Source organism: Brachyhypopomus gauderio, unplaced genomic scaffold, assembly GCF_052324685.1.
Source record: "Brachyhypopomus gauderio isolate BG-103 unplaced genomic scaffold, BGAUD_0.2 sc136, whole genome shotgun sequence".
NCBI classification, from domain to species: Eukaryota; Metazoa; Chordata; class Actinopteri; order Gymnotiformes; family Hypopomidae; genus Brachyhypopomus; species Brachyhypopomus gauderio.
This window is the reverse complement of record NW_027506957.1, coordinates 236,107-263,904: the sequence shown is the minus strand read 5'-3', so window position 1 is coordinate 263,904 and position 27,798 is coordinate 236,107. Positions and strand designations below refer to the sequence as shown.

The window sequence follows — 27,798 nt, the reverse complement described above, 5'->3', positions numbered from 1 at the left end:
AGTGGAATAATAAAACCAAGAAGGTATGGGTTCTATGCTCCCTCCTTTCTACTTTACTGGCTTAAGCTTACAGCACTTACTTCTCATCATTATGGCACTTACAATCACTACCATTAATGTAAGAAGCATTAAATCCCCAATCCGTGCTGAAAGTGTTTTAAATTTCTTAAGCAAGGAACAGGCAGATATTTTCCTGTTGCAGGAATGTTCCTTACCTTATCTGAAATCATATAGGCAGTGGGAGGAGAAATGGCGGGTGGGGCAATCTATCTGGAGTGGGTCAAATTATAATAAAGCTGATGGGGTGGCAATTTTAATTAAAAATCCAAATATAACTATTAAGAAGGTAGTAAGAATACAAGAAGGGCGGATTTTATTGGTAGTTTTAGATTTTTTAGGATTGGATCTTAAGGTTTTAAATATGTATGGTTTTACTGACAAACATGAAAGGTGGGAACAATTGGAGCAATTGCGAGTACATTTAATGGGAAATATGCCAGTAGTTATGGGAGGAGATTTTAACTGTGTGTTAGAAGAGGCAGGGCGGCTACGTAAAGAGAGAGATGTTAAATTAGATAAAACATCACGGTACCTACGGGAATTGATTAAAGATTTTAAGTTGACAGATTGTTTTAAACATGTGCAACCAAGAGCGCCTGGTTTTACATGGAGAAGCCCAGATGGGACAAAGGCTTCTCGTATTGATTATGTTTTTACCAGGGGAAGCACAATAGAGGGGACAACGGTTAAACCAGTGTTTTTTTCTGACCACGCTATGCTGCAAAGCACAATATTACTCGAAGATGGTGTGAGAGTAGGGGCGGGGATATGGAAATTAAACTGTTCCCTATTGGCTGATAAAACTATACAGGCGGAGTTTAGAAGGGAATATGAGCAGTGGAAAACATTACAGGTTTTTTATGATACCAAAGTGGAGTGGTGGATTAATATAAAAGAGAAAGTAGCAAATTTTTTTAAGAGGGTGGGAAGGGAGATTAAAGTGAAACGAAACCGACAAATGGCTGGTCTTCAAAAGAGACTACAAAGGTATTTTGAACAGGTAAACAAAGGATATGATTTTAATGATGAAATAGAAGATGTAAAAAAGGAAATGTGTGAGTTGGCTACATTACAGAGCAAAGGGGTGATGCTAAGGGCAAGGGCAGAGGAAATTGAAAAAGGGGAGAAATGTACAAGGTTCTTTTTCAAACGGGTTATGGAAAAGAGAACAGTTTTAACAGGGTTGACTATTGGTGAAGGAAAAGAGGCAAAGGGTACGGAGGAGGTGATACGGGAGGTGGAGACCTTTTATACTAAGTTATACACTGCAGAAAAGATAGATAATGAAGTATTGAGAGAGGTTTTAAACCAAATAAAAACACAAGTTGGAAGCACAAAGGCTTTGGCAGAAGATATTACAGATTTGGAAATGGATAAAGGCTTAAAGGGTTTTAAAACAGGGAAGTCCCCGGGTGCCGACGGGCTCCCGTGTGAGTTTTATAGGGCATTTTGGGATATTTTAAGACAGGATGTTTTAGAAGTTTTTAGAGAATTAGATAAGTTGGGGGAAGCACCGAGGGATTTTAATGAAGGTTTTGTCACACTGCTTTTTAAAAAAAGGGAATAAAAAAGAACTGAAAAATTGGAGGCCAATCACTCTTTTAAATGCTGATTTTAAGTTATTCAGTAAGATTTTAGCAAAACGTATGTCACGGGTTTTAAAAGACATCATACACCCCGACCAAGCATGTGCAGTACAAGGAAGGAAGATCACGGACAGCCTGATTCTGATTAGAGACACTATCTGTCATGCGAGAGACAGAAATATGAGGCTTATTGTGTTAAACTTGGATTTTGAGAAGGCTTTTGATCGGCTCTCGCACCAGTACTTGTTTCAAGTACTGCAAAAGGTGGGCTTTCCAGGGCGGTTTATTAAGTGGGTGGAACTGCTGTACAAAAATGCTACAAGTAGAATAATGGTAAATGGGTTACTGTCAAAAGCGATAGCAGTACGTCGCGGTGTCCGTCAGGGCTGTCCGCTATCTCCCTTGTTGTACGTGGTGGGAGTAGAACCTTTGGCACAAATGCTTAGGCAGGATGAGTGGATCCGAGGGGTAAGAATCCCAGGGAGTGGGGGACAGGAAGCGCGGTGTGCCCTCTATATGGATGATGTGAATGTTCTTTGCAGTGATACTAGGTCAGTAGAAAGGGCTTTTGTTTTAACAGAGTGGTTTGGCAGGGCATCAGGGGCAAAATTAAATAGAGACAAATCCACAGCGCAGCTATACGGGCCATGGGGGGAGGAACGGCTGGGAGGGTTGCAAGTCAGTGTGAAACCAGCAAACATTAAGATTTTAGGAGTATGTTTTGATGAGGAAGGGGGGGGAACAGGAAATTGGGGTGGGATTTTAGCAAAGGTGAAGAAAAAATTAGGATACTGGGGGATGAGACAGTTGACATGGGAAGGAAAAATCCTGGTGATTAAAACTGTGATTTTACCCTTGTTTTTATTGATTTCATGTGTCTTCTTCCCACCAAGGACAGTGATCCTAGGGGTTGAACGGGCAGTATTCTACTTCCTATGGGGATCTAAATGGGAACGCTTGAAACGTGAAGTAGTGAAGAGAAAACCAGAAAACGGAGGAAGAGGAGTTCCAGATTTTTATTTGTTTTTAGGCAGCTGTTTTTTAAATACACATTTTAAATATGGAACTACAGAAGAGGGTACTAAAACAGGGGCTTGGGTAAAGTTCCATATGGGGAGGTATTTACGCCAGCTTAAAATGCTAAAAGTGGATTTGAGGATACCTATAAGTTTTAAGCTGCCAAAAATATATGAGGGGATCCCACGTTTTATGAAGCATTTTAAATTGGAAGGGGAAACTGTGCAAACTTTAATGCATCACAAAACTATTTTGTCCTGTGTGCAGGATCAGGAGCCGGTGGTGCGGGTGAGGGGGCTTGGGGAGGCTGAGTCCAGGATCATATGGAAGAATGCCTCCCACCCGGCCCTCTTGAACAGGCACAAAGACCTATCCTGGATGGCTGCCCATGAGATCCTCCCGGCGAGGGCCGTGATGCACTCCCGGGGCATGGCAAGGAACCCGATCTGCCCGCGGCCAGGGTGTGGCGCGCCCGAGACCGTGCGGCATGCGCTCTGGGAGTGCAGAGCGGCCCAAGATCTATGGTCACGAACCGGCACCCTGTGGTGCCCGAGCCTGCCAGCAGGGGTACCCACCACGCTTGGATACCGAGAAGCGGTAAACGGGGTGGGCTGGAGCCAACACATCTCACCAGCCGTGTTTTCGATGCTCTGGCCCACCCTTAACAGCGTAAAAGACGCCATTTGGGTGACCAGAAACCTGTTGGTGGGGAAACGGGTGGAGCTGCCAATCCGGGGCCGATTAAAGCTGGTGGAGGCCTGTCAGCGCAACTATGCAGCCCACCGTCATTCGGAGGGGGGTGCCGGGACCAGTTAGGCAGGATCAAGGGCCGCCCGCCACGGCCCTCGCTGCGTGCCGACGCACCTCAACTACTACAGAGGAGCAGCACGCCGTGGTTTAAGAGGATCTCCGCTGGGTGGCCTGGAAGTGGGTCTGTGCTGTTGGAGAGGCCGGGTGGGCGGGGTGACCTGGACCAGGGCTCCCCCGCCCACCTCCCGCCACCAGTGTGGAACCACCCCCTGCATGGACAGTTAAATTATAATATGGGACAGACAAGTGGGAGTAAGGGAGAAAATGTGTATTTGAAAATATGGTTTTATAAGATACAAAACTGTATTGCATCATTACTGACTCATAAGACAATTTATGCACTCATCTGTGTATCTTAAGATGCTGCTTATTTATTACAAAAATGTTTTTATTGTTTTAACAAAACTTGTGCTACAAACCCATTTCTTTTAACAAATTTATGTACATACATATGCAGAAAAAATGACAAAGAGACAAATGTAATCTTGTGAACATGCATTTATTGTGAAACTTGTGACAATAACCAATAAAAAAAAAAAAAAAAAAAAAAAAAATCTGTTCTTATCAGTTTAATATCTGATACGTCCTCTATATGAGGACTTCATATTAAATGGATTTTTAGAACAGGGAGGCGAAACAGGGGCTTGCCCCGTTCGCCCCACGCATCGACCTGGTATTGCAGTACCTCCAGGAACGGTGCACCTTCCTAAACGTGTGGAAAAGAAAGAGTTTGTTGCTGGTTGTATGGTATGATCAGCCTGTTTATTTTAATGAATTTGTAATATGTGTGTGTGTGTGTGTGTGTGTGTGTGTGTGTGTGTGTGTGTGTGTGTGTGTGTGTGTGTGTGTGTATGTATATATATATATATATATATATATATATATATATATATATATATATATATATAATATTATAAAACTTTATTTTTACATTTGTTGGTTGATTTGTCTGTCTGTCTGTCTCTGTCTGTCTGTCTGTGTGAATAAATAAAACAAAGCAGCCAAAAGCGCTCACTCCTTTAAAAAAAACCAGAATAAGTAAGAATGAAGGGGAGTGAGTGGTCTCTGTCTCTCTCACTGCCTTGTCAGCTGGTCACAAATGCAGTGCGAGCGGAGGCCACTCCCCTTTCGGCGGTTTGCAGTTTTCCCTCCGTTTTTGTTCTTTTTTTTTTTTTTTTTTTTTTTTTTTTTTTTGAGATTGTTACTGTTTTTTCCCCTCCTCTCTCTCTCTCTCTCTCCATTATAGCCTGCCAGCCCTGCCTGCCTGCCTGCCTGCCTGCCTGCCTGATGTTGCCAACAAGCCACAGCCCCGCAGGCTCCTCCCTTGTTACCGCGAACAAACGAGCTAGGCTTTAGGTTGGCGTAGCGGGACGCCTGAGCCTACATGGCTATAGCTCGGGTTTCTCTTCATTCACGCACAAATCTTTCGCCTTTTACTAAAGATTTCCGTGGAGGGGAACGTCAAAGAGTCAAATTGATTTTTTGGAGCGCTCTGCCTCCGGGCAGGGCCGCAACAATCTGTACAATGAGAATGTGTATAAACGTAGGGGTGGGCGTGGCACGAAGGGAAGGGTGAGCGTACGTACGGCTGGAAGGAAGGAAGGGCGCTGTCTCCGCGGAGGGGAGGCCTGTGCCGGCGAGGCCGGCGCCCAGGCCAGCGCCCATTTCAGGTTATCGCTTCTCGGCCTTTTGGCTAAGATCAAGAGGACGAGACGGGGATCGACCTTTGGAGCTGTAGGCTTTGCTGAAAGCTACAAAGGAAAACTTCTCTACACGGTCAGTGTGGAAATCTTTAAAGTTCAAGAACAAGGTAAGTGAGTTTTTAGAACTGTTTTAGGAATTCCTTTTTTTACAAGGTTTAACTAAAATTTGTTCTTAAACTGTGATCTTAGACTTGTTTTGAACTATTTTTACAACTTTTAGACTGGTTTTTAGCTATTTATTTGACTATTTATTTGACTATTTATTGGACTTTTTAGTAGTGAATTTTAGGGGTGGTGCCTCCAACATGTCGGCTGCCCGTGCCGGCACTAGGAGGCACCACAGTGTGCGCTTCTCTTTTTTACCAAGGACTGACGGACTAACTATACCCTCTAGACTCGACTTTTCTAGAAAATATGTGCAGGGAATTCTTGGGGCTAGCCCAATAGAGCTAAATTGTATCATAACACTCCCACAGAATAAAGGTTTTGATGTAAGTTTTTGCACAGCGGCTTTTTTGAATACGTATTGGATGAGGTTGCAAGAGGTAAAGGAACACTTTGAACTGTTTAAAATAGAAAAATTGACGGACTATACAAGAAAGACGGCGACGGTAAGAATGTTTAATGAGACAGTGAGCCCAGAGGATATTTGTGCTTGGCTTGGCAGATATTGCACTGTAACAGGGAATGCAGTAAAAATGGTGGACGAGGACGGTATATGGACGTGTTCTTGGCGGGTTCCTATACAGCAATGGGAAGATGTCAATGGATACATGGGGTTAAAAGCAGTGCCACAAACAATTGTATTGGGGGAAAACAGGGGTTATATTTTTTATCAGGGAATGCCCAAGGTTTGTAGGAGGTGCGGGGAGATGGGGCACTTAGCGGAGGCATGCTCCAAAGTTTTCTGTGGCAAATGCAGAGAAACCGGGCACACATTTGAGGCATGTCCCAATGGCAGAAAATGTAATTTGTGTGGAGCCGATAACCATCTCTTTAGAGACTGCCCACAATCGTTTGCTAACAAGCTTAAAACAACCAAGATGGCCGCCCAGCATGGTACACAAGGAGACAAGATGGCTGAGGAGAAGAAGAAGCAGGAAGGGGAGGAGCCAAGGGCGGAACCAGCAGGGAAAACCCCACCCCCTCCCCAGGCTCAGAAAAAATCGGACCAGGTAAGAGAGGGGCCGGCCATGCATAGACAGGAGGGAGGGGGAGGGGAACAGGAAAAAGGGGAGGGGCCAAGTAGTGGGGCAAAAAGGGACAAAATGGCGGAGAACAGCAAGGCAAAAAAGAAAATGGCTGACAAACAGAAGGAACCAGAGAAGGACCCAGAGGTAAGCCCACAATCTGAACAATGTGAAATAAGTATGGAAGAGGGAATTGGGGGGGGGGACAACTTTTTCTATTCACCCCCAACAACAGGAGAAATGAGCACACAAGGCTCAGAGGGGGAGCTAGACACCTGGCTCCCGAGTGCCCAGGTGGGAAAAAGGCCGGCGGAGTCTCCTTTGACAGACGAGACGGAGAAAAAGCAGAGAGCTGCAGCAGACGAGGACACCCCTCCATCAGAGAGGTCAGACCCTTGTTGGCCGGGTGGCTCACCAAACGAGGTCTCCTTCCTACATCTACCGGGGAGAGAGAGAACCTCCACCCCCACCCGAACAGAGGTAGAGTACACCCCAGTACTGGATTTTTTCCACCCCAGCAGGAAGAAAATGGAGGTGGTTTTAGGAATTGAGGAAGACGACTAGGTTTTTATGGATTTTATTGTTTTAAAAGGTATTATCCCTGTATGACCACGATGTTGGGTTTTTTCCTTCTTTTAAACGTGCTCATGTCTCTCACAATCGTCACCATAAATGTGAGAAGTGTGAAGGCACCCCTAAGAGCACAGAGTATTCTGTCATTTTTAGAAACAGTAAATGCAGATGTGTTTTTAATACAAGAGTGTGCGATCCCATTTCTGAAATCTTACAGAGAGTGGGAGCAGCGTTGGGCTGCAGGTCCCTCCCTCTGGAGTGGATCGCACTACAATAAGGCTGATGGTGTTGCAATTTTAATTAAGAATCCTAGGATTGTGGTGAAGGACTGCACCGTGGTGAGGGATGGGCGGGCCCTTTTAGCCAATTTGCATTTTTTAGGGAGGGATTTTAAGGTTTTAAATGTGTATGGTTTTAATGAAAAAGAAGAAAGGTACGAATTGTTTGGGGATTTGCAGCCCCACATGCTGGGGAGGGATCCTTTGATAGTGGGCGGGGATTTTAACTGTGTTTTAACTGGGAAAGACAGAAAAAATGTGGGAGATGGTTTTAAATTAGATAAAACGTCTGGGAGGTTGACCAACCTGAAAGTGGATTTTAAATTAGTCGACTGTTACCGGACCATGCATCCACGGGAGGAGGGCTTCACCTGGTCAAGTGGTGATGGGTCCCGGGCCTCCCGCATAGACTACATCTTTACTCGTGACTGCCCGCCATTGGATGCTAGATTAACTCCTGCTTTTTTTTCAGATCACGCCATGCTATCTTGCACCCTATCCTTTCCCACAGATGTGACGGCAGGGGGAGGGCTGTGGAAGCTGAACTGCTCCCTGTTGTTGGAAGAAGAAATAAGGGAAGACTACAGGGAGCAGTACAAGCTTTGGCAGTCCCTCCAAGACTTGTACAGTACACGAGCACAATGGTGGGAGATGGTTAAGGGGAGGACCAAGACTTTTTTTAGAAGGGTGGGAAGTTTTAAAAAGAAAAAACAGGAAAGACGCATGTTGGGGCTGCAAAAACGGTTGCAGAGGTATTTTAATTTGGAAAACCATGGTCAGGATTTTAAAGATGAGATAAAACAAGTAAAAGAAGAAATGAGGCTTTTAATGGAGGAGAAGAGCAAAGCACATATTATGTTGTGTAAAGAGCAGGAATTAGAAGATGGAGAAAAATGTACACGATACTTTTTTAAGAAAACAATGGCACGGGGGGGAGGGATTACCGAATTAAAAGAAGAGAGCCAAACAATAAACACAAACCAAGGGATCATGGGGGTGGTGGAAAAATTTTATGAGGAATTATATGGGGAAAAACAGACAAACACAGATACAATGAATGAAGTGATACAGTTCCTGGAAAACACAGTAAAAGATAAAGAACTTTTAACCACAGATTTTACGACAGAAGAGCTACAAAATGTTTTAAAAGGTTTTAAAACAGGGAAGTCCCCGGGAGAGGATGGGCTCCCCGTGGAGTTTTATAGAACCTTTTGGGACATTTTAGTAGGGGACCTTTTATGTATTTTTACAGACTTCCAGACTTGTGACGTTTTACCTGACAGTTTTAGGTCAGGGATAGTGACTCTGCTGCACAAAAAAGGAGAAAAATCAGAGATCAGAAATTGGAGACCTATCACACTTTTAAACGTTGATTGTAAGCTTTTTAGCAGAATTTTAGCAAGACGAATGTCATTGGTTTTAGAAGACGTGATTCACCCAGATCAAGCTTGCGCAGTGCCGGGGCGGAGGATCACGGACAACTTGATCCTGATCCGTGACTCCATCTGTTATGTGAGAGACAGAAACATCCGGTTATTAGCACTAAATTTAGATTTCGAAAAAGCTTTTGATCGGGTCTCACACCAGTACCTGTTTCAGGTACTGCAAAAGATGGGGTTCCCGGGGAGGTTTATAGCATGGGTGGGCCTGCTGTATAACGACATCAATAGCAGAATTCTGGTAAATGGGCACCTCTCCAAGGCGATTACTATTCGCTCAGGAGTACGGCAGGGTTGTCCCTTATCCCCGCTCCTGTTCGTCACATGCATGGAACCACTGGCGCAAATCTTGAGAAGGGACCAATGGATCAACGGACTGACTCTGCCAGGGGGACTGACGGTGACATGTTCACTATATATGGATGACGTGACAGTTTTATGCACCGATATGGTGTCAGCCCAGAGGACCCTAGAGGTAACAGAATGGTTTGGGAGGGCCTCTGGAGCCAAACTGAACCGAGACAAGACTGAGGCACAGCTCTTTGGACCATGGACGAACGTACCAACTGTTTTAGGGGTAAATTTTAAAGAAACAAACATCAGGATTTTAGGGGTGAAATTTGACCGGGCAGGAGGAGGGAGTGGAAATTGGACAACAACCTTAGGGAAAGTTAGACAGAGACTTGGACTGTGGGGATTACGACAATTGACTTTAGAAGGGAAAATTTTAGTAATAAAAGCAGTGATCTTACCTTTGCTTTTATTACTGTGCTCTGTTTTTAGTCCTCCAAGGAGCTTTCTTTTAGGTTTGGATCGGGCGATCTTTTACTTCCTGTGGGGGTCCAAGTGGGAGCGCCTGAGAAGAGAGACAGTAAAGAAGAGACCTGAAAATGGAGGGAAGGGGCTCCCAGACCCCCACCTGTTTTTAGGCAGCAAATTTACAGCAGCACACATAGCACATGCGACTTCCCCATCCAGGACCAAGACAGCCATCATGGCTCGGTTCTGGATGGGGTCTTATTTGCAAACCATAGGCATTTTAAAACCAGACCTGAGAACGCCAGTATCTTTTAAACTGCCACACGAGTACCTTTTTATTAAAAAATTCTTAAAAAAGTATGATTTGGAGAAATGCACAGTACAAGAAATGACAAATGCTAAAACCCTGGTCTCCCTTGTTCAGGATCGTGAGGAGGTGAGCAGAGTGGTGGGGATGACGACGGCGGAGGCTCGGAGAGTGTGGGCGAATGCGGCCCACCCGGCCCTCCGGAACAAACAGAAGGACCTTACCTGGATGGTGGCCCATGAAGTCCTCCCGGTCCGGGCGGTGATGCACTCCCGGGGCATGGGGGCAACGGCAGTGTGCCCACGGCCAGGCTGCGGCCAGCCTGAGACCGTGCGGCACGTCCTTTGGGAGTGCAGCGTGGCCAGGGACCTGTGGGCCGCGATCGGCCCCCTGGAATGCCCAAGCCTGCCAGCAGGGGAGGTCCACCCGCAAAGTTACCGGTTAGCGGTGAACGGGGTGGGCCAGGGTGTAGAAAAGTTACCATCAAAAGAATTCAAGGCACTCTGGCTCACCCTTACAAGCGTGACGGCCGCACTGTGGACCTCCCGCAACCTGCTGGTGGGGAAGCGCGTCACGGTGCCCCTCCACGCTATGAAAAGGATGGTAACAACAACGCTGCAGGTGGCGCCGGGCGTCGCCATTTGGAGGAGGGGGCCGAGGTCACACGCAGGGGGGTCCCTGCCACCACCGACCGGGGCTCCCGCCGACGTTTCCTGAGGGGACAGGGATGCCTGAAAGGAGACAGCGGGCTCAGGGGAGGACTTCCTCTGGAGACGCACAGGAAGGGACCTCGACGGAGGGCGGGAGGAGCTGCGGATGCACGCACCTCGGCCTCCCGGCTGGGTTCATCTCCGCCTTCCTCTCTCCTTGTGGTCTTGGACGGGGGGGAGCAGGGTTTGCAATACATCTGAAAAGGACAATACACAAAGTAGTGAATTTGACATTGAAAAGGTTTTATGATATTAAACTGTTTTGGACTTTAAGGGCTTTTAAAATGCTTCTATAATAAAACCTTTTATGTACTATTTTAACAGATGCAAGGATGTGGCTTTTAAAAGAGAAAAGATTGTAAAAATGGTTTTAAAATGCATGACGATTGTGTCTTTTAACCATCTTTTTATCCAATGTGTATGCTGTTTTTTTAACATAAAAGTGACGTTGTATTTATTGGTGTAAAGACTCAATAAACATTGTCAAAAAAAAAAAAAAAATCTGTTCTTATCAGTTTAATATCTGATACGTCCTCTATATGAGGACTTCATATTAAATGGATTTTTAGAACAGGGAGGCGAAACAGGGGCTTGCCCCGTTCGCCCCACGCATCGACCTGGTATTGCAGTACCTCCAGGAACGGTGCACCTTCCTAAACGTGTGGAAAAGAAAGAGTTTGTTGCTGGTTGTATGGTATGATCAGCCTGTTTATTTTAATGAATTTGTAATATGTGTGTGTGTGTGTGTGTGTGTGTGTGTGTGTGTGTGTGTGTGTGTGTGTGTGTGTGTGTGTGTGTATGTATATATATATATATATATATATATATATATATATATATATATATATATATATAATATTATAAAACTTTATTTTTACATTTGTTGGTTGATTTGTCTGTCTGTCTGTCTCTGTCTGTCTGTCTGTGTGAATAAATAAAACAAAGCAGCCAAAAGCGCTCACTCCTTTAAAAAAAACCAGAATAAGTAAGAATGAAGGGGAGTGAGTGGTCTCTGTCTCTCTCACTGCCTTGTCAGCTGGTCACAAATGCAGTGCGAGCGGAGGCCACTCCCCTTTCGGCGGTTTGCAGTTTTCCCTCCGTTTTTGTTCTTTTTTTTTTTTTTTTTTTTTTTTTTTTTTTGAGATTGTTACTGTTTTTTCCCCTCCTCTCTCTCTCTCTCTCTCCATTATAGCCTGCCAGCCCTGCCTGCCTGCCTGCCTGCCTGCCTGCCTGATGTTGCCAACAAGCCACAGCCCCGCAGGCTCCTCCCTTGTTACCGCGAACAAACGAGCTAGGCTTTAGGTTGGCGTAGCGGGACGCCTGAGCCTACATGGCTATAGCTCGGGTTTCTCTTCATTCACGCACAAATCTTTCGCCTTTTACTAAAGATTTCCGTGGAGGGGAACGTCAAAGAGTCAAATTGATTTTTTGGAGCGCTCTGCCTCCGGGCAGGGCCGCAACAATCTGTACAATGAGAATGTGTATAAACGTAGGGGTGGGCGTGGCACGAAGGGAAGGGTGAGCGTACGTACGGCTGGAAGGAAGGAAGGGCGCTGTCTCCGCGGAGGGGAGGCCTGTGCCGGCGAGGCCGGCGCCCAGGCCAGCGCCCATTTCAGGTTATCGCTTCTCGGCCTTTTGGCTAAGATCAAGTGTAGTATCTGTTCTTATCAGTTTAATATCTGATACGTCCTCTATATGAGGACTTCATATTAAATGGATTTTTAGAACAGGGAGGCGAAACAGGGGCTTGCCCCGTTCGCCCCACGCATCGACCTGGTATTGCAGTACCTCCAGGAACGGTGCACCTTCCTAAACGTGTGGAAAAGAAAGAGTTTGTTGCTGGTTGTATGGTATGATCAGCCTGTTTATTTTAATGAATTTGTAATATGTGTGTGTGTGTGTGTGTGTGTGTGTGTGTGTGTGTGTGTGTGTGTGTGTGTGTGTGTGTGTGTGTATGTATATATATATATATATATATATATATATATATATATATATATATATATATATAATATTATAAAACTTTATTTTTACATTTGTTGGTTGATTTGTCTGTCTGTCTGTCTCTGTCTGTCTGTCTGTGTGAATAAATAAAACAAAGCAGCCAAAAGCGCTCACTCCTTTAAAAAAAACCAGAATAAGTAAGAATGAAGGGGAGTGAGTGGTCTCTGTCTCTCTCACTGCCTTGTCAGCTGGTCACAAATGCAGTGCGAGCGGAGGCCACTCCCCTTTCGGCGGTTTGCAGTTTTCCCTCCGTTTTTGTTCTTTTTTTTTTTTTTTTTTTTTTTTTTTTTTTTGAGATTGTTACTGTTTTTTCCCCTCCTCTCTCTCTCTCTCTCTCCATTATAGCCTGCCAGCCCTGCCTGCCTGCCTGCCTGCCTGCCTGCCTGATGTTGCCAACAAGCCACAGCCCCGCAGGCTCCTCCCTTGTTACCGCGAACAAACGAGCTAGGCTTTAGGTTGGCGTAGCGGGACGCCTGAGCCTACATGGCTATAGCTCGGGTTTCTCTTCATTCACGCACAAATCTTTCGCCTTTTACTAAAGATTTCCGTGGAGGGGAACGTCAAAGAGTCAAATTGATTTTTTGGAGCGCTCTGCCTCCGGGCAGGGCCGCAACAATCTGTACAATGAGAATGTGTATAAACGTAGGGGTGGGCGTGGCACGAAGGGAAGGGTGAGCGTACGTACGGCTGGAAGGAAGGAAGGGCGCTGTCTCCGCGGAGGGGAGGCCTGTGCCGGCGAGGCCGGCGCCCAGGCCAGCGCCCATTTCAGGTTATCGCTTCTCGGCCTACTACAGAGGAGCAGCACGCCGTGGTTTAAGAGGATCTCCGCTGGGTGGCCTGGAAGTGGGTCTGTGCTGTTGGAGAGGCCGGGTGGGCGGGGTGACCTGGACCAGGCTCCCCCGCCCACCTCCCGCCACCAGTGTGGAACCACCCCCTGCATGGACAGTTCAATTATAATATGGGACAGACAAGTGGGAGTAAGGGAGAAAATGTGTATTTGAAAATATGGTTTTATAAGATACAAAACTGTATTGCATCATTACTGACTCATAAGACAATTTAAGCACTCATCTGCGTATCTTAAGATGCTGCTTATTTATTACAAAAATGTTTTTATCGTTTTAACAAAACTTGTGCTACAACCCCATTTCTTTTAACAAATTTATGTACATACATATGCAGAAAAAATGACAAAGAGACAAATGTAATCTTGTGAACATGCATTTATTGTGAAACTTGTGACAATAACCAATAAAAAAAAAAAAAAAAAAAAAAAAAAAAAAATCTGTTCTTATCAGTTTAATATCTGATACGTCCTCTATATGAGGACTTCATATTAAATGGATTTTTAGAACAGGGAGGCGAAACAGGGGCTTGCCCCGTTCGCCCCACGCATCGACCTGGTATTGCAGTACCTCCAGGAACGGTGCACCTTCCTAAACGTGTGGAAAAGAAAGAGTTTGTTGCTGGTTGTATGGTATGATCAGCCTGTTTATTTTAATGAATTTGTAATATGTGTGTGTGTGTGTGTGTGTGTGTGTGTGTGTGTGTGTGTGTGTGTGTGTGTGTGTGTGTGTGTGTATGTATATATATATATATATATATATATATATATATATATATATATATATATATATAATATTATAAAACTTTATTTTTACATTTGTTGGTTGATTTGTCTGTCTGTCTGTCTCTGTCTGTCTGTCTGTGTGAATAAATAAAACAAAGCAGCCAAAAGCGCTCACTCCTTTAAAAAAAACCAGAATAAGTAAGAATGAAGGGGAGTGAGTGGTCTCTGTCTCTCTCACTGCCTTGTCAGCTGGTCACAAATGCAGTGCGAGCGGAGGCCACTCCCCTTTCGGCGGTTTGCAGTTTTCCCTCCGTTTTTGTTCTTTTTTTTTTTTTTTTTTTTTTTTTTTTTTTGAGATTGTTACTGTTTTTTCCCCTCCTCTCTCTCTCTCTCTCTCCATTATAGCCTGCCAGCCCTGCCTGCCTGCCTGCCTGCCTGCCTGCCTGATGTTGCCAACAAGCCACAGCCCCGCAGGCTCCTCCCTTGTTACCGCGAACAAACGAGCTAGGCTTTAGGTTGGCGTAGCGGGACGCCTGAGCCTACATGGCTATAGCTCGGGTTTCTCTTCATTCACGCACAAATCTTTCGCCTTTTACTAAAGATTTCCGTGGAGGGGAACGTCAAAGAGTCAAATTGATTTTTTGGAGCGCTCTGCCTCCGGGCAGGGCCGCAACAATCTGTACAATGAGAATGTGTATAAACGTAGGGGTGGGCGTGGCACGAAGGGAAGGGTGAGCGTACGTACGGCTGGAAGGAAGGAAGGGCGCTGTCTCCGCGGAGGGGAGGCCTGTGCCGGCGAGGCCGGCGCCCAGGCCAGCGCCCATTTCAGGTTATCGCTTCTCGGCCTTTTGGCTAAGATCAAGTGTAGTATCTGTTCTTATCAGTTTTTATATACTGTTTTAGACTTTTACTACAGCTTTTACATGCTTGTTTCTATGCCTGCATTTTAACCTCTCTGTTTTTTCTGTGTTTTTTTAACAGGAGGAGTCTGGGCGGAACCTAATGAGCAATCGGTCTGGTGGCACTGCCCACCGACCACCGCTTGGGAACCGCCCAGCTCCTCCTCCTGTTTTTAGGCTCGTCTCGCCGGCTTGGAGGATCCCGGGTGGACTTCTGAACAATCCCCCGGGGACCAGTGGAGGAACTGCGGCTTCTCTCTGCTCCGGGCCGCCCGGCAGGGGGGGAGAGGATGGCCGATGGTGAGTCTGCGGCACCGGCGCTGGGTGGCGGTCAGCCAGCCGGGACCTCGGGGCCGACAGCAGCTTACCCGGCGGGGCCTGGCTTGGGAGCAGGGGGAGGCCTGCTCAATACGGCCAGGTTCCGCTGGGCTCCCGGTGGAGAGGGGCCCCCCTTCATTGAGAGGGTCCCCTTCATAAGGGAGGTGCTGCGAGAGGCTCTGGGGATCCAGGTCTGGGACTTGATCTGCGCCCAGCGCAATGGGCCCCAGGCCTATTTTGAGGTCACCTTCAACTCTGCCGAGGTTTACCAACGTGCCCTGGGGCGGAGGGATGAGCTGAAGGAACATCCCGTGGGTAAACATTTCGTGGTGGAACCTCTGTGGGTGGAGGGCCGCCGTCTGGTCACTACCCACATGTTCAACCCGTATGTCCCCACGGAGCATATCCGCAGGTTCCTCCAGAACTACGGGGAGGTCCACCCGGGGGAGAAGTTTGTGCGGGACGAGCTGGGGGTCTGGAACGGCCGTCGTCAGTTTTTTATGACTTTTAAAGAAGACGGCCAGGGAGGTGTGGTACATCCTCCAGCCCTCTTCTCCTTGGGTTTTAATCGTGGCTATTTGTTTTACAGGGGTCAGCCCGACCACTGCAGAGTGTGCCGGGAGTATGGACACAAGGAGGAGAGCTGCCCGGGCCGGAAGTGTCATAACTGTCTGGACCCGGGACACGTGGCCCGGGACTGCAAGGGCCCCCGGAGGTGCAGGAGATGCCGCGGTGAGGGACATCTGGAGCGCTCCTGCCCCAGCGCTGGCTTTTCCTATGCGTCGGCGGTGGCAGGGGGCAGGAGCAGGAAGACCACTGCGGCGCCCTCCGGGGAGGCCCCAACGGGACCCCCGGCCGGGCCCGGAACACCAGCTACAGCAGATGAGGGGATTGCAACGGGGACCGGCCGGGGAGACGACGTAGATGCAGTCCCGGGTGAAGAGGAGCGTTCGAGGGAGGGGGAGGTAAGGAAGAAGTCTACTCACTTGTTGTGTGCTCCCCCTCCCCAGAGAGATGGGTCCAGACCGGCCGGGCAGCCGAAGAAGGCTACTCCCGGCACCTCCAGGAAGAGAAATAGGACGGGGCTGACCCCTCCCAAGGAGGAGGGGGGGCGTCAGAGGAAGGAGAGGAAATCCACCCCCCCACCCCCCCAGACGGAAGAGGCGGAGGTTGGGCCATCTCAGTCCTCGACACCTAAGAAGTCAGTCTGGCCCAGCGTGATCTGTCTGGGGACTATGGAGGAGGACCCCTTCCCACCAGAGACGGTAACGGAAGAGGGGGAGGACCAAGGAGGAGATGTCCGGCCCCCACCAGACGATGATGAAGGGTCTCCATCTGACTCAGAGGAGGACGAGGAGACAAGTATAGAAGAGGACATCCCCTCCCCCTTTCCGCCTATTGGGCCCCATACACCAGTAATGATGGCCTTATTTGACCCAGTTCATGGTCGGCCACATATACTAGCTGATAGGCGGAGGAAGGGGTACACAGATCGTCAGGCGTATGAGCAAATTAGAGCTGAGATGTTGCAGACATATACAGCAGCACAGTTGAGGGCGCAGGCCCCACTGTGATGAGGCCGTAAAACAGAAGCATGTCTATTGTATTTTTTTGTATTTGATATTTTATGGAGTGATCTTAATTTGGTTTTAGGTATCAGATTTATATTTGATACAGTTTCGTAAACACCAATTTTAAGATTTGAGAAGCAAATTTTAGAGTTGTATTGTATTGTTTGATTTTTGGGCAGTATGTAGATTTGAATGTGTTTTTAAAAGGAAACACTTTTATGATTGTGTACACTGTACTGATCATGTAATTGTTGAATAAAAGGATAAAAAAAAAAAAAAAAATCTGTTCTTATCAGTTTAATATCTGATACGTCCTCTATATGAGGACTTCATATTAAATGGATTTTTAGAACAGGGAGGCGAAACAGGGGCTTGCCCCGTTCGCCCCACGCATCGACCTGGTATTGCAGTACCTCCAGGAACGGTGCACCTTCCTAAACGTGTGGAAAAGAAAGAGTTTGTTGCTGGTTGTATGGTATGATCAGCCTGTTTATTTTAATGAATTTGTAATATGTGTGTGTGTGTGTGTGTGTGTGTGTGTGTGTGTGTGTGTGTGTGTGTGTGTGTGTGTGTGTGTGTATGTATATATATATATATATATATATATATATATATATATATATATATATATATATAATATTATAAAACTTTATTTTTACATTTGTTGGTTGATTTGTCTGTCTGTCTGTCTCTGTCTGTCTGTCTGTGTGAATAAATAAAACAAAGCAGCCAAAAGCGCTCACTCCTTTAAAAAAAACCAGAATAAGTAAGAATGAAGGGGAGTGAGTGGTCTCTGTCTCTCTCACTGCCTTGTCAGCTGGTCACAAATGCAGTGCGAGCGGAGGCCACTCCCCTTTCGGCGGTTTGCAGTTTTCCCTCCGTTTTTGTTCTTTTTTTTTTTTTTTTTTTTTTTTTTTTTTTGAGATTGTTACTGTTTTTTCCCCTCCTCTCTCTCTCTCTCTCTCCATTATAGCCTGCCAGCCCTGCCTGCCTGCCTGCCTGCCTGCCTGCCTGATGTTGCCAACAAGCCACAGCCCCGCAGGCTCCTCCCTTGTTACCGCGAACAAACGAGCTAGGCTTTAGGTTGGCGTAGCGGGACGCCTGAGCCTACATGGCTATAGCTCGGGTTTCTCTTCATTCACGCACAAATCTTTCGCCTTTTACTAAAGATTTCCGTGGAGGGGAACGTCAAAGAGTCAAATTGATTTTTTGGAGCGCTCTGCCTCCGGGCAGGGCCGCAACAATCTGTACAATGAGAATGTGTATAAACGTAGGGGTGGGCGTGGCACGAAGGGAAGGGTGAGCGTACGTACGGCTGGAAGGAAGGAAGGGCGCTGTCTCCGCGGAGGGGAGGCCTGTGCCGGCGAGGCCGGCGCCCAGGCCAGCGCCCATTTCAGGTTATCGCTTCTCGGCCTACTACAGAGGAGCAGCACGCCGTGGTTTAAGAGGATCTCCGCTGGGTGGCCTGGAAGTGGGTCTGTGCTGTTGGAGAGGCCGGGTGGGCGGGGTGACCTGGACCAGGCTCCCCCGCCCACCTCCCGCCACCAGTGTGGAACCACCCCCTGCATGGACAGTTCAATTATAATATGGGACAGACAAGTGGGAGTAAGGGAGAAAATGTGTATTTGAAAATATGGTTTTATAAGATACAAAACTGTATTGCATCATTACTGACTCATAAGACAATTTAAGCACTCATCTGCGTATCTTAAGATGCTGCTTATTTATTACAAAAATGTTTTTATCGTTTTAACAAAACTTGTGCTACAACCCCATTTCTTTTAACAAATTTATGTACATACATATGCAGAAAAAATGACAAAGAGACAAATGTAATCTTGTGAACATGCATTTATTGTGAAACTTGTGACAATAACCAATAAAAAAAAAAAAAAAAAAAAAAAAAAAAAAAATCTGTTCTTATCAGTTTAATATCTGATACGTCCTCTATATGAGGACTTCATATTAAATGGATTTTTAGAACAGGGAGGCGAAACAGGGGCTTGCCCCGTTCGCCCCACGCATCGACCTGGTATTGCAGTACCTCCAGGAACGGTGCACCTTCCTAAACGTGTGGAAAAGAAAGAGTTTGTTGCTGGTTGTATGGTATGATCAGCCTGTTTATTTTAATGAATTTGTAATATGTGTGTGTGTGTGTGTGTGTGTGTGTGTGTGTGTGTGTGTGTGTGTGTGTGTGTGTGTGTGTGTGTATGTATATATATATATATATATATATATATATATATATATATATATATATATATATAATATTATAAAACTTTATTTTTACATTTGTTGGTTGATTTGTCTGTCTGTCTGTCTCTGTCTGTCTGTCTGTGTGAATAAATAAAACAAAGCAGCCAAAAGCGCTCACTCCTTTAAAAAAAACCAGAATAAGTAAGAATGAAGGGGAGTGAGTGGTCTCTGTCTCTCTCACTGCCTTGTCAGCTGGTCACAAATGCAGTGCGAGCGGAGGCCACTCCCCTTTCGGCGGTTTGCAGTTTTCCCTCCGTTTTTGTTCTTTTTTTTTTTTTTTTTTTTTTTTTTTTTTTTGAGATTGTTACTGTTTTTTCCCCTCCTCTCTCTCTCTCTCTCTCCATTATAGCCTGCCAGCCCTGCCTGCCTGCCTGCCTGCCTGCCTGCCTGATGTTGCCAACAAGCCACAGCCCCGCAGGCTCCTCCCTTGTTACCGCGAACAAACGAGCTAGGCTTTAGGTTGGCGTAGCGGGACGCCTGAGCCTACATGGCTATAGCTCGGGTTTCTCTTCATTCACGCACAAATCTTTCGCCTTTTACTAAAGATTTCCGTGGAGGGGAACGTCAAAGAGTCAAATTGATTTTTTGGAGCGCTCTGCCTCCGGGCAGGGCCGCAACAATCTGTACAATGAGAATGTGTATAAACGTAGGGGTGGGCGTGGCACGAAGGGAAGGGTGAGCGTACGTACGGCTGGAAGGAAGGAAGGGCGCTGTCTCCGCGGAGGGGAGGCCTGTGCCGGCGAGGCCGGCGCCCAGGCCAGCGCCCATTTCAGGTTATCGCTTCTCGGCCTTTTGGCTAAGATCAAGTGTAGTATCTGTTCTTATCAGTTTAATATCTGATACGTCCTCTATATGAGGACTTCATATTAAATGGATTTTTAGAACAGGGAGGCGAAACAGGGGCTTGCCCCGTTCGCCCCACGCATCGACCTGGTATTGCAGTACCTCCAGGAACGGTGCACCTTCCTAAACGTGTGGAAAAGAAAGAGTTTGTTGCTGGTTGTATGGTATGATCAGCCTGTTTATTTTAATGAATTTGTAATATGTGTGTGTGTGTGTGTGTGTGTGTGTGTGTGTGTGTGTGTGTGTGTGTGTGTGTGTGTGTGTGTGTATGTATATATATATATATATATATATATATATATATATATATATATATATATATATAATATTATAAAACTTTATTTTTACATTTGTTGGTTGATTTGTCTGTCTGTCTGTCTCTGTCTGTCTGTCTGTGTGAATAAATAAAACAAAGCAGCCAAAAGCGCTCACTCCTTTAAAAAAAACCAGAATAAGTAAGAATGAAGGGGAGTGAGTGGTCTCTGTCTCTCTCACTGCCTTGTCAGCTGGTCACAAATGCAGTGCGAGCGGAGGCCACTCCCCTTTCGGCGGTTTGCAGTTTTCCCTCCGTTTTTGTTCTTTTTTTTTTTTTTTTTTTTTTTTTTTTTTTGAGATTGTTACTGTTTTTTCCCCTCCTCTCTCTCTCTCTCTCTCCATTATAGCCTGCCAGCCCTGCCTGCCTGCCTGCCTGCCTGCCTGCCTGATGTTGCCAACAAGCCACAGCCCCGCAGGCTCCTCCCTTGTTACCGCGAACAAACGAGCTAGGCTTTAGGTTGGCGTAGCGGGACGCCTGAGCCTACATGGCTATAGCTCGGGTTTCTCTTCATTCACGCACAAATCTTTCGCCTTTTACTAAAGATTTCCGTGGAGGGGAACGTCAAAGAGTCAAATTGATTTTTTGGAGCGCTCTGCCTCCGGGCAGGGCCGCAACAATCTGTACAATGAGAATGTGTATAAACGTAGGGGTGGGCGTGGCACGAAGGGAAGGGTGAGCGTACGTACGGCTGGAAGGAAGGAAGGGCGCTGTCTCCGCGGAGGGGAGGCCTGTGCCGGCGAGGCCGGCGCCCAGGCCAGCGCCCATTTCAGGTTATCGCTTCTCGGCCTTTTGGCTAAGATCAAGTGTAGTATCTGTTCTTATCAGTTTAATATCTGATACGTCCTCTATATGAGGACTTCATATTAAATGGATTTTTAGAACAGGGAGGCGAAACAGGGGCTTGCCCCGTTCGCCCCACGCATCGACCTGGTATTGCAGTACCTCCAGGAACGGTGCACCTTCCTAAACGTGTGGAAAAGAAAGAGTTTGTTGCTGGTTGTATGGTATGATCAGCCTGTTTATTTTAATGAATTTGTAATATGTGTGTGTGTGTGTGTGTGTGTGTGTGTGTGTGTGTGTGTGTGTGTGTGTGTGTGTGTGTGTGTATGTATATATATATATATATATATATATATATATATATATATATATATATATATATAATATTATAAAACTTTATTTTTACATTTGTTGGTTGATTTGTCTGTCTGTCTGTCTCTGTCTGTCTGTCTGTGTGAATAAATAAAACAAAGCAGCCAAAAGCGCTCACTCCTTTAAAAAAAACCAGAATAAGTAAGAATGAAGGGGAGTGAGTGGTCTCTGTCTCTCTCACTGCCTTGTCAGCTGGTCACAAATGCAGTGCGAGCGGAGGCCACTCCCCTTTCGGCGGTTTGCAGTTTTCCCTCCGTTTTTGTTCTTTTTTTTTTTTTTTTTTTTTTTTTTTTTTTGAGATTGTTACTGTTTTTTCCCCTCCTCTCTCTCTCTCTCTCTCCATTATAGCCTGCCAGCCCTGCCTGCCTGCCTGCCTGCCTGCCTGCCTGATGTTGCCAACAAGCCACAGCCCCGCAGGCTCCTCCCTTGTTACCGCGAACAAACGAGCTAGGCTTTAGGTTGGCGTAGCGGGACGCCTGAGCCTACATGGCTATAGCTCGGGTTTCTCTTCATTCACGCACAAATCTTTCGCCTTTTACTAAAGATTTCCGTGGAGGGGAACGTCAAAGAGTCAAATTGATTTTTTGGAGCGCTCTGCCTCCGGGCAGGGCCGCAACAATCTGTACAATGAGAATGTGTATAAACGTAGGGGTGGGCGTGGCACGAAGGGAAGGGTGAGCGTACGTACGGCTGGAAGGAAGGAAGGGCGCTGTCTCCGCGGAGGGGAGGCCTGTGCCGGCGAGGCCGGCGCCCAGGCCAGCGCCCATTTCAGGTTATCGCTTCTCGGCCTTTTGGCTAAGATCAAGTGTAGTATCTGTTCTTATCAGTTTAATATCTGATACGTCCTCTATATGAGGACTTCATATTAAATGGATTTTTAGAACAGGGAGGCGAAACAGGGGCTTGCCCCGTTCGCCCCACGCATCGACCTGGTATTGCAGTACCTCCAGGAACGGTGCACCTTCCTAAACGTGTGGAAAAGAAAGAGTTTGTTGCTGGTTGTATGGTATGATCAGCCTGTTTATTTTAATGAATTTGTAATATGTGTGTGTGTGTGTGTGTGTGTGTGTGTGTGTGTGTGTGTGTGTGTGTGTGTGTGTGTGTGTGTGTATGTATATATATATATATATATATATATATATATATATATATATATATATATATATAATATTATAAAACTTTATTTTTACATTTGTTGGTTGATTTGTCTGTCTGTCTGTCTCTGTCTGTCTGTCTGTGTGAATAAATAAAACAAAGCAGCCAAAAGCGCTCACTCCTTTAAAAAAAACCAGAATAAGTAAGAATGAAGGGGAGTGAGTGGTCTCTGTCTCTCTCACTGCCTTGTCAGCTGGTCACAAATGCAGTGCGAGCGGAGGCCACTCCCCTTTCGGCGGTTTGCAGTTTTCCCTCCGTTTTTGTTCTTTTTTTTTTTTTTTTTTTTTTTTTTTTTTTTGAGATTGTTACTGTTTTTTCCCCTCCTCTCTCTCTCTCTCTCTCCATTATAGCCTGCCAGCCCTGCCTGCCTGCCTGCCTGCCTGCCTGCCTGATGTTGCCAACAAGCCACAGCCCCGCAGGCTCCTCCCTTGTTACCGCGAACAAACGAGCTAGGCTTTAGGTTGGCGTAGCGGGACGCCTGAGCCTACATGGCTATAGCTCGGGTTTCTCTTCATTCACGCACAAATCTTTCGCCTTTTACTAAAGATTTCCGTGGAGGGGAACGTCAAAGAGTCAAATTGATTTTTTGGAGCGCTCTGCCTCCGGGCAGGGCCGCAACAATCTGTACAATGAGAATGTGTATAAACGTAGGGGTGGGCGTGGCACGAAGGGAAGGGTGAGCGTACGTACGGCTGGAAGGAAGGAAGGGCGCTGTCTCCGCGGAGGGGAGGCCTGTGCCGGCGAGGCCGGCGCCCAGGCCAGCGCCCATTTCAGGTTATCGCTTCTCGGCCTTTTGGCTAAGATCAAGTGTAGTATCTGTTCTTATCAGTTTAATATCTGATACGTCCTCTATATGAGGACTTCATATTAAATGGATTTTTAGAACAGGGAGGCGAAACAGGGGCTTGCCCCGTTCGCCCCACGCATCGACCTGGTATTGCAGTACCTCCAGGAACGGTGCACCTTCCTAAACGTGTGGAAAAGAAAGAGTTTGTTGCTGGTTGTATGGTATGATCAGCCTGTTTATTTTAATGAATTTGTAATATGTGTGTGTGTGTGTGTGTGTGTGTGTGTGTGTGTGTGTGTGTGTGTGTGTGTGTGTGTGTGTGTGTATGTATATATATATATATATATATATATATATATATATATATATATATATATATATAATATTATAAAACTTTATTTTTACATTTGTTGGTTGATTTGTCTGTCTGTCTGTCTCTGTCTGTCTGTCTGTGTGAATAAATAAAACAAAGCAGCCAAAAGCGCTCACCTCCTTTAAAAAAAACCAGAATAAGTAAGAATGAAGGGGAGTGAGTGGTCTCTGTCTCTCTCACTGCCTTGTCAGCTGGTCACAAATGCAGTGCGAGCGGAGGCCACTCCCCTTTCGGCGGTTTGCAGTTTTCCCTCCGTTTTTGTTCTTTTTTTTTTTTTTTTTTTTTTTTTTTTTTTTGAGATTGTTACTGTTTTTTCCCCTCCTCTCTCTCTCTCTCTCTCCATTATAGCCTGCCAGCCCTGCCTGCCTGCCTGCCTGCCTGCCTGCCTGATGTTGCCAACAAGCCACAGCCCCGCAGGCTCCTCCCTTGTTACCCGCGAACAAACGAGCTAGGCTTTAGGTTGGCGTAGCGGGACGCCTGAGCCTACATGGCTATAGCTCGGGTTTCTCTTCATTCACGCACAAATCTTTCGCCTTTTACTAAAGATTTCCGTGGAGGGGAACGTCAAAGAGTCAAATTGATTTTTTGGAGCGCTCTGCCTCCGGGCAGGGCCGCAACAATCTGTACAATGAGAATGTGTATAAACGTAGGGGTGGGCGTGGCACGAAGGGAAGGGTGAGCGTACGTACGGCTGGAAGGAAGGAAGGGCGCTGTCGCGGGGGGTGGGCGGCCTGTGCCGGCGAGGCCGGCGCCCAGGCCAGCGCCCATTTCAGGTTATCGCTTCTCGGCCTTTTGGCTAAGATCAAGTGTAGTATCTGTTCTTATCAGTTTAATATCTGATACGTCCTCTATATGAGGACTTCATATTAAATGGATTTTTAGAACAGGGAGGCGAAACAGGGGCTTGCCCCGTTCGCCCCACGCATCGACCTGGTATTGCAGTACCTCCAGGAACGGTGCACCTTCCTAAACGTGTGGAAAAGAAAGAGTTTGTTGCTGGTTGTATGGTATGATCAGCCTGTTTATTTTAATGAATTTGTAATATGTGTGTGTGTGTGTGTGTGTGTGTGTGTGTGTGTGTGTGTGTGTGTGTGTGTGTGTGTGTGTGTGTATGTATATATATATATATATATATATATATATATATATATATATATATATATATATATAATATTATAAAACTTTATTTTTACATTTGTTGGTTGATTTGTCTGTCTGTCTGTCTCTGTCTGTCTGTCTGTGTGAATAAATAAAACAAAGCAGCCAAAAGCGCTCACTCCTTTAAAAAAAACCAGAATGTAAGAATGAAGGGGAGTGAGTGGTCTCTGTCTCTCTCACTGCCTTGTCAGCTGGTCACAAATGCAGTGCGAGCGGAGGCCACTCCCCTTTCGGCGGTTTGCAGTTTTCCCTCCGTTTTTGTTCTTTTTTTTTTTTTTTTTTTTTTTTTTTTTTTTGAGATTGTTACTGTTTTTTTCCCCTCCTCTCTCTCTCTCTCTCTCCATTATAGCCTGCCAGCCCTGCCTGCCTGCCTGCCTGCCTGCCTGCCTGATGTTGCCAACAAGCCACAGCCCCGCAGGCTCCTCCCTTGTTACCGCGAACAAACGAGCTAGGCTTTAGGTTGGCGTAGCGGGACGCCTGAGCCTACATGGCTATAGCTCGGGTTTCTCTTCATTCACGCACAAATCTTTCGCCTTTTACTAAAGATTTCCGTGGAGGGGAACGTCAAAGAGTCAAATTGATTTTTTGGAGCGCTCTGCCTCCGGGCAGGGCCGCAACAATCTGTACAATGAGAATGTGTATAAACGTAGGGGTGGGCGTGGCACGAAGGGAAGGGTGAGCGTACGTACGGCTGGAAGGAAGGAAGGGCGCTGTCTCCGCGGAGGGGAGGCCTGTGCCGGCGAGGCCGGCGCCCAGGCCAGCGCCCATTTCAGGTTATCGCTTCTCGGCCTTTTGGCTAAGATCAAGTGTAGTAATCTGTTCTTATCAGTTTAATATCTGATACGTCCTCTATATGAGGACTTCATATTAAATGGATTTTTAGAACAGGGAGGCGAAACAGGGGCTTGCCCCGTTCGCCCCACGCATCGACCTGGTATTGCAGTACCTCCAGGAACGGTGCACCTTCCTAAACGTGTGGAAAAGAAAGAGTTTGTTGCTGGTTGTATGGTATGATCAGCCTGTTTATTTTAATGAATTTGTAATATGTGTGTGTGTGTGTGTGTGTGTGTGTGTGTGTGTGTGTGTGTGTGTGTGTGTGTGTGTGTGTGTGTGTATGTATATATATATATATATATATATATATATATATATATATATATAATATTATAAAACTTTATTTTTACATTTGTTGGTTGATTTGTCTGTCTGTCTGTCTCTGTCTGTCTGTCTGTGTGAATAACAAAGCAGCCAAAAGCGCTCACTCCTTTAAAAAAAACCAGAATAAGTAAGAATGAAGGGGAGTGAGTGGTCTCTGTCTCTCTCACTGCCTTGTCAGCTGGTCACAAATGCAGTGCGAGCGGAGGCCACTCCCCTTTCGGCGGTTTGCAGTTTTCCCTCCGTTTTTGTTCTTTTTTTTTTTTTTTTTTTTTTTTTTTTTTTGAGATTGTTACTGTTTTTTCCCCTCCTCTCTCTCTCTCTCTCTCCATTATAGCCTGCCAGCCCTGCCTGCCTGCCTGCCTGCCTGCCTGCCTGATGTTGCCAACAAGCCACAGCCCCGCAGGCTCCTCCCTTGTTACCGCGAACAAACGAGCTAGGCTTTAGGTTGGCGTAGCGGGACGCCTGAGCCTACATGGCTATAGCTCGGGTTTCTCTTCATTCACGCACAAATCTTTCGCCTTTTACTAAAGATTTCCGTGGAGGGGAACGTCAAAGAGTCAAATTGATTTTTTGGAGCGCTCTGCCTCCGGGCAGGGCCGCAACAATCTGTACAATGAGAATGTGTATAAACGTAGGGGTGGGCGTGGCACGAAGGGAAGGGTGAGCGTACGTACGGCTGGAAGGAAGGAAGGGCGCTGTCTCCGCGGAGGGGAGGCCTGTGCCGGCGAGGCCGGCGCCCAGGCCAGCGCCCATTTCAGGTTATCGCTTCTCGGCCTTTTGGCTAAGATCAAGTGTAGTATCTGTTCTTATCAGTTTAATATCTGATACGTCCTCTATATGAGGACTTCATATTAAATGGATTTTTAGAACAGGGAGGCGAAACAGGGGCTTGCCCCGTTCGCCCCACGCATCGACCTGGTATTGCAGTACCTCCAGGAACGGTGCACCTTCCTAAACGTGTGGAAAAGAAAGAGTTTGTTGCTGGTTGTATGGTATGATCAGCCTGTTTATTTTAATGAATTTGTAATATGTGTGTGTGTGTGTGTGTGTGTGTGTGTGTGTGTGTGTGTGTGTGTGTGTGTGTGTGTGTATGTATATATATATATATATATATATATATATATATATATATATATATATAATATTATAAAACTTTATTTTTACATTTGTTGGTTGATTTGTCTGTCTGTCTGTCTCTGTCTGTCTGTCTGTGTGAATAAATAAAACAAAGCAGCCAAAAGCGCTCACTCCTTTAAAAAAAACCAGAATAAGTAAGAATGAAGGGGAGTGAGTGGTCTCTGTCTCTCTCACTGCCTTGTCAGCTGGTCACAAATGCAGTGCGAGCGGAGGCCACTCCCCTTTCGGCGGTTTGCAGTTTTCCCTCCGTTTTTGTTCTTTTTTTTTTTTTTTTTTTTTTTTTTTTTTTTTGAGATTGTTACTGTTTTTTCCCCTCCTCTCTCTCTCTCTCTCTCCATTATAGCCTGCCAGCCCTGCCTGCCTGCCTGCCTGCCTGCCTGCCTGATGTTGCCAACAAGCCACAGCCCCGCAGGCTCCTCCCTTGTTACCGCGAACAAACGAGCTAGGCTTTAGGTTGGCGTAGCGGGACGCCTGAGCCTACATGGCTATAGCTCGGGTTTCTCTTCATTCACGCACAAATCTTTCGCCTTTTACTAAAGATTTCCGTGGAGGGGAACGTCAAAGAGTCAAATTGATTTTTTGGAGCGCTCTGCCTCCGGGCAGGGCCGCAACAATCTGTACAATGAGAATGTGTATAAACGTAGGGGTGGGCGTGGCACGAAGGGAAGG

General features: G+C 46.3%; 21 non-coding genes and 6 pseudogenes across 21 annotated transcripts; all 27 read left to right on the top strand.

Annotated features, from left to right (window-relative positions):
* The first annotated feature begins 3,970 nt into the window (after positions 1–3,970).
* LOC143499887 (U2 spliceosomal RNA) lies at positions 3,971–4,180 on the top strand (annotated as a pseudogene).
* A 684-nt stretch (positions 4,181–4,864) lies between these two features.
* On the top strand, positions 4,865–4,983 carry LOC143500065 (U5 spliceosomal RNA). The gene has a single exon (XR_013126597.1). It is a non-coding gene; the product is annotated as a U5 spliceosomal RNA (small nuclear RNA).
* A 5,872-nt stretch (positions 4,984–10,855) lies between these two features.
* Positions 10,856–11,086, top strand: LOC143499864 (U2 spliceosomal RNA; annotated as a pseudogene).
* Positions 11,087–11,769: 683 nt separating this feature from the next.
* On the top strand, positions 11,770–11,888 carry LOC143500064 (U5 spliceosomal RNA). Its single transcript, XR_013126596.1, has one exon. It is a non-coding gene; the product is annotated as a U5 spliceosomal RNA (small nuclear RNA).
* A 163-nt stretch (positions 11,889–12,051) lies between these two features.
* Positions 12,052–12,242, top strand: LOC143499735 (U2 spliceosomal RNA). The gene has a single exon (XR_013126342.1). It is a non-coding gene; the product is annotated as a U2 spliceosomal RNA (small nuclear RNA).
* Positions 12,243–12,926: 684 nt separating this feature from the next.
* Positions 12,927–13,045, top strand: LOC143500063 (U5 spliceosomal RNA). The gene has a single exon (XR_013126595.1). It is a non-coding gene; the product is annotated as a U5 spliceosomal RNA (small nuclear RNA).
* Positions 13,046–13,658: 613 nt separating this feature from the next.
* On the top strand, positions 13,659–13,873 carry LOC143499888 (U2 spliceosomal RNA; annotated as a pseudogene).
* A 683-nt stretch (positions 13,874–14,556) lies between these two features.
* LOC143500062 (U5 spliceosomal RNA) lies at positions 14,557–14,675 on the top strand. Its single transcript, XR_013126594.1, has one exon. It is a non-coding gene; the product is annotated as a U5 spliceosomal RNA (small nuclear RNA).
* A 163-nt stretch (positions 14,676–14,838) lies between these two features.
* LOC143499907 (U2 spliceosomal RNA) lies at positions 14,839–15,061 on the top strand (annotated as a pseudogene).
* A 1,942-nt stretch (positions 15,062–17,003) lies between these two features.
* LOC143499862 (U2 spliceosomal RNA) lies at positions 17,004–17,229 on the top strand (annotated as a pseudogene).
* A 683-nt stretch (positions 17,230–17,912) lies between these two features.
* LOC143500061 (U5 spliceosomal RNA) lies at positions 17,913–18,031 on the top strand. Its single transcript, XR_013126593.1, has one exon. It is a non-coding gene; the product is annotated as a U5 spliceosomal RNA (small nuclear RNA).
* Positions 18,032–18,640: 609 nt separating this feature from the next.
* Positions 18,641–18,860, top strand: LOC143499891 (U2 spliceosomal RNA; annotated as a pseudogene).
* A 684-nt stretch (positions 18,861–19,544) lies between these two features.
* On the top strand, positions 19,545–19,663 carry LOC143500060 (U5 spliceosomal RNA). The gene has a single exon (XR_013126592.1). It is a non-coding gene; the product is annotated as a U5 spliceosomal RNA (small nuclear RNA).
* Positions 19,664–19,826: 163 nt separating this feature from the next.
* On the top strand, positions 19,827–20,017 carry LOC143499734 (U2 spliceosomal RNA). The gene has a single exon (XR_013126341.1). It is a non-coding gene; the product is annotated as a U2 spliceosomal RNA (small nuclear RNA).
* Positions 20,018–20,700: 683 nt separating this feature from the next.
* LOC143500058 (U5 spliceosomal RNA) lies at positions 20,701–20,819 on the top strand. Its single transcript, XR_013126591.1, has one exon. It is a non-coding gene; the product is annotated as a U5 spliceosomal RNA (small nuclear RNA).
* A 163-nt stretch (positions 20,820–20,982) lies between these two features.
* Positions 20,983–21,173, top strand: LOC143499733 (U2 spliceosomal RNA). Its single transcript, XR_013126340.1, has one exon. It is a non-coding gene; the product is annotated as a U2 spliceosomal RNA (small nuclear RNA).
* A 681-nt stretch (positions 21,174–21,854) lies between these two features.
* Positions 21,855–21,973, top strand: LOC143500057 (U5 spliceosomal RNA). The gene has a single exon (XR_013126590.1). It is a non-coding gene; the product is annotated as a U5 spliceosomal RNA (small nuclear RNA).
* Positions 21,974–22,136: 163 nt separating this feature from the next.
* On the top strand, positions 22,137–22,327 carry LOC143499731 (U2 spliceosomal RNA). Its single transcript, XR_013126338.1, has one exon. It is a non-coding gene; the product is annotated as a U2 spliceosomal RNA (small nuclear RNA).
* A 684-nt stretch (positions 22,328–23,011) lies between these two features.
* Positions 23,012–23,130, top strand: LOC143500056 (U5 spliceosomal RNA). The gene has a single exon (XR_013126589.1). It is a non-coding gene; the product is annotated as a U5 spliceosomal RNA (small nuclear RNA).
* Positions 23,131–23,293: 163 nt separating this feature from the next.
* On the top strand, positions 23,294–23,484 carry LOC143499730 (U2 spliceosomal RNA). The gene has a single exon (XR_013126337.1). It is a non-coding gene; the product is annotated as a U2 spliceosomal RNA (small nuclear RNA).
* Positions 23,485–24,170: 686 nt separating this feature from the next.
* On the top strand, positions 24,171–24,289 carry LOC143500055 (U5 spliceosomal RNA). The gene has a single exon (XR_013126588.1). It is a non-coding gene; the product is annotated as a U5 spliceosomal RNA (small nuclear RNA).
* A 163-nt stretch (positions 24,290–24,452) lies between these two features.
* On the top strand, positions 24,453–24,643 carry LOC143499729 (U2 spliceosomal RNA). The gene has a single exon (XR_013126336.1). It is a non-coding gene; the product is annotated as a U2 spliceosomal RNA (small nuclear RNA).
* Positions 24,644–25,328: 685 nt separating this feature from the next.
* LOC143500053 (U5 spliceosomal RNA) lies at positions 25,329–25,447 on the top strand. The gene has a single exon (XR_013126586.1). It is a non-coding gene; the product is annotated as a U5 spliceosomal RNA (small nuclear RNA).
* A 163-nt stretch (positions 25,448–25,610) lies between these two features.
* Positions 25,611–25,802, top strand: LOC143499824 (U2 spliceosomal RNA). Its single transcript, XR_013126427.1, has one exon. It is a non-coding gene; the product is annotated as a U2 spliceosomal RNA (small nuclear RNA).
* Positions 25,803–26,471: 669 nt separating this feature from the next.
* Positions 26,472–26,590, top strand: LOC143500052 (U5 spliceosomal RNA). The gene has a single exon (XR_013126585.1). It is a non-coding gene; the product is annotated as a U5 spliceosomal RNA (small nuclear RNA).
* A 163-nt stretch (positions 26,591–26,753) lies between these two features.
* On the top strand, positions 26,754–26,944 carry LOC143499728 (U2 spliceosomal RNA). The gene has a single exon (XR_013126335.1). It is a non-coding gene; the product is annotated as a U2 spliceosomal RNA (small nuclear RNA).
* Positions 26,945–27,617: 673 nt separating this feature from the next.
* Positions 27,618–27,736, top strand: LOC143500051 (U5 spliceosomal RNA). Its single transcript, XR_013126584.1, has one exon. It is a non-coding gene; the product is annotated as a U5 spliceosomal RNA (small nuclear RNA).
* The last annotated feature ends 62 nt before the right edge of the window (positions 27,737–27,798 follow it).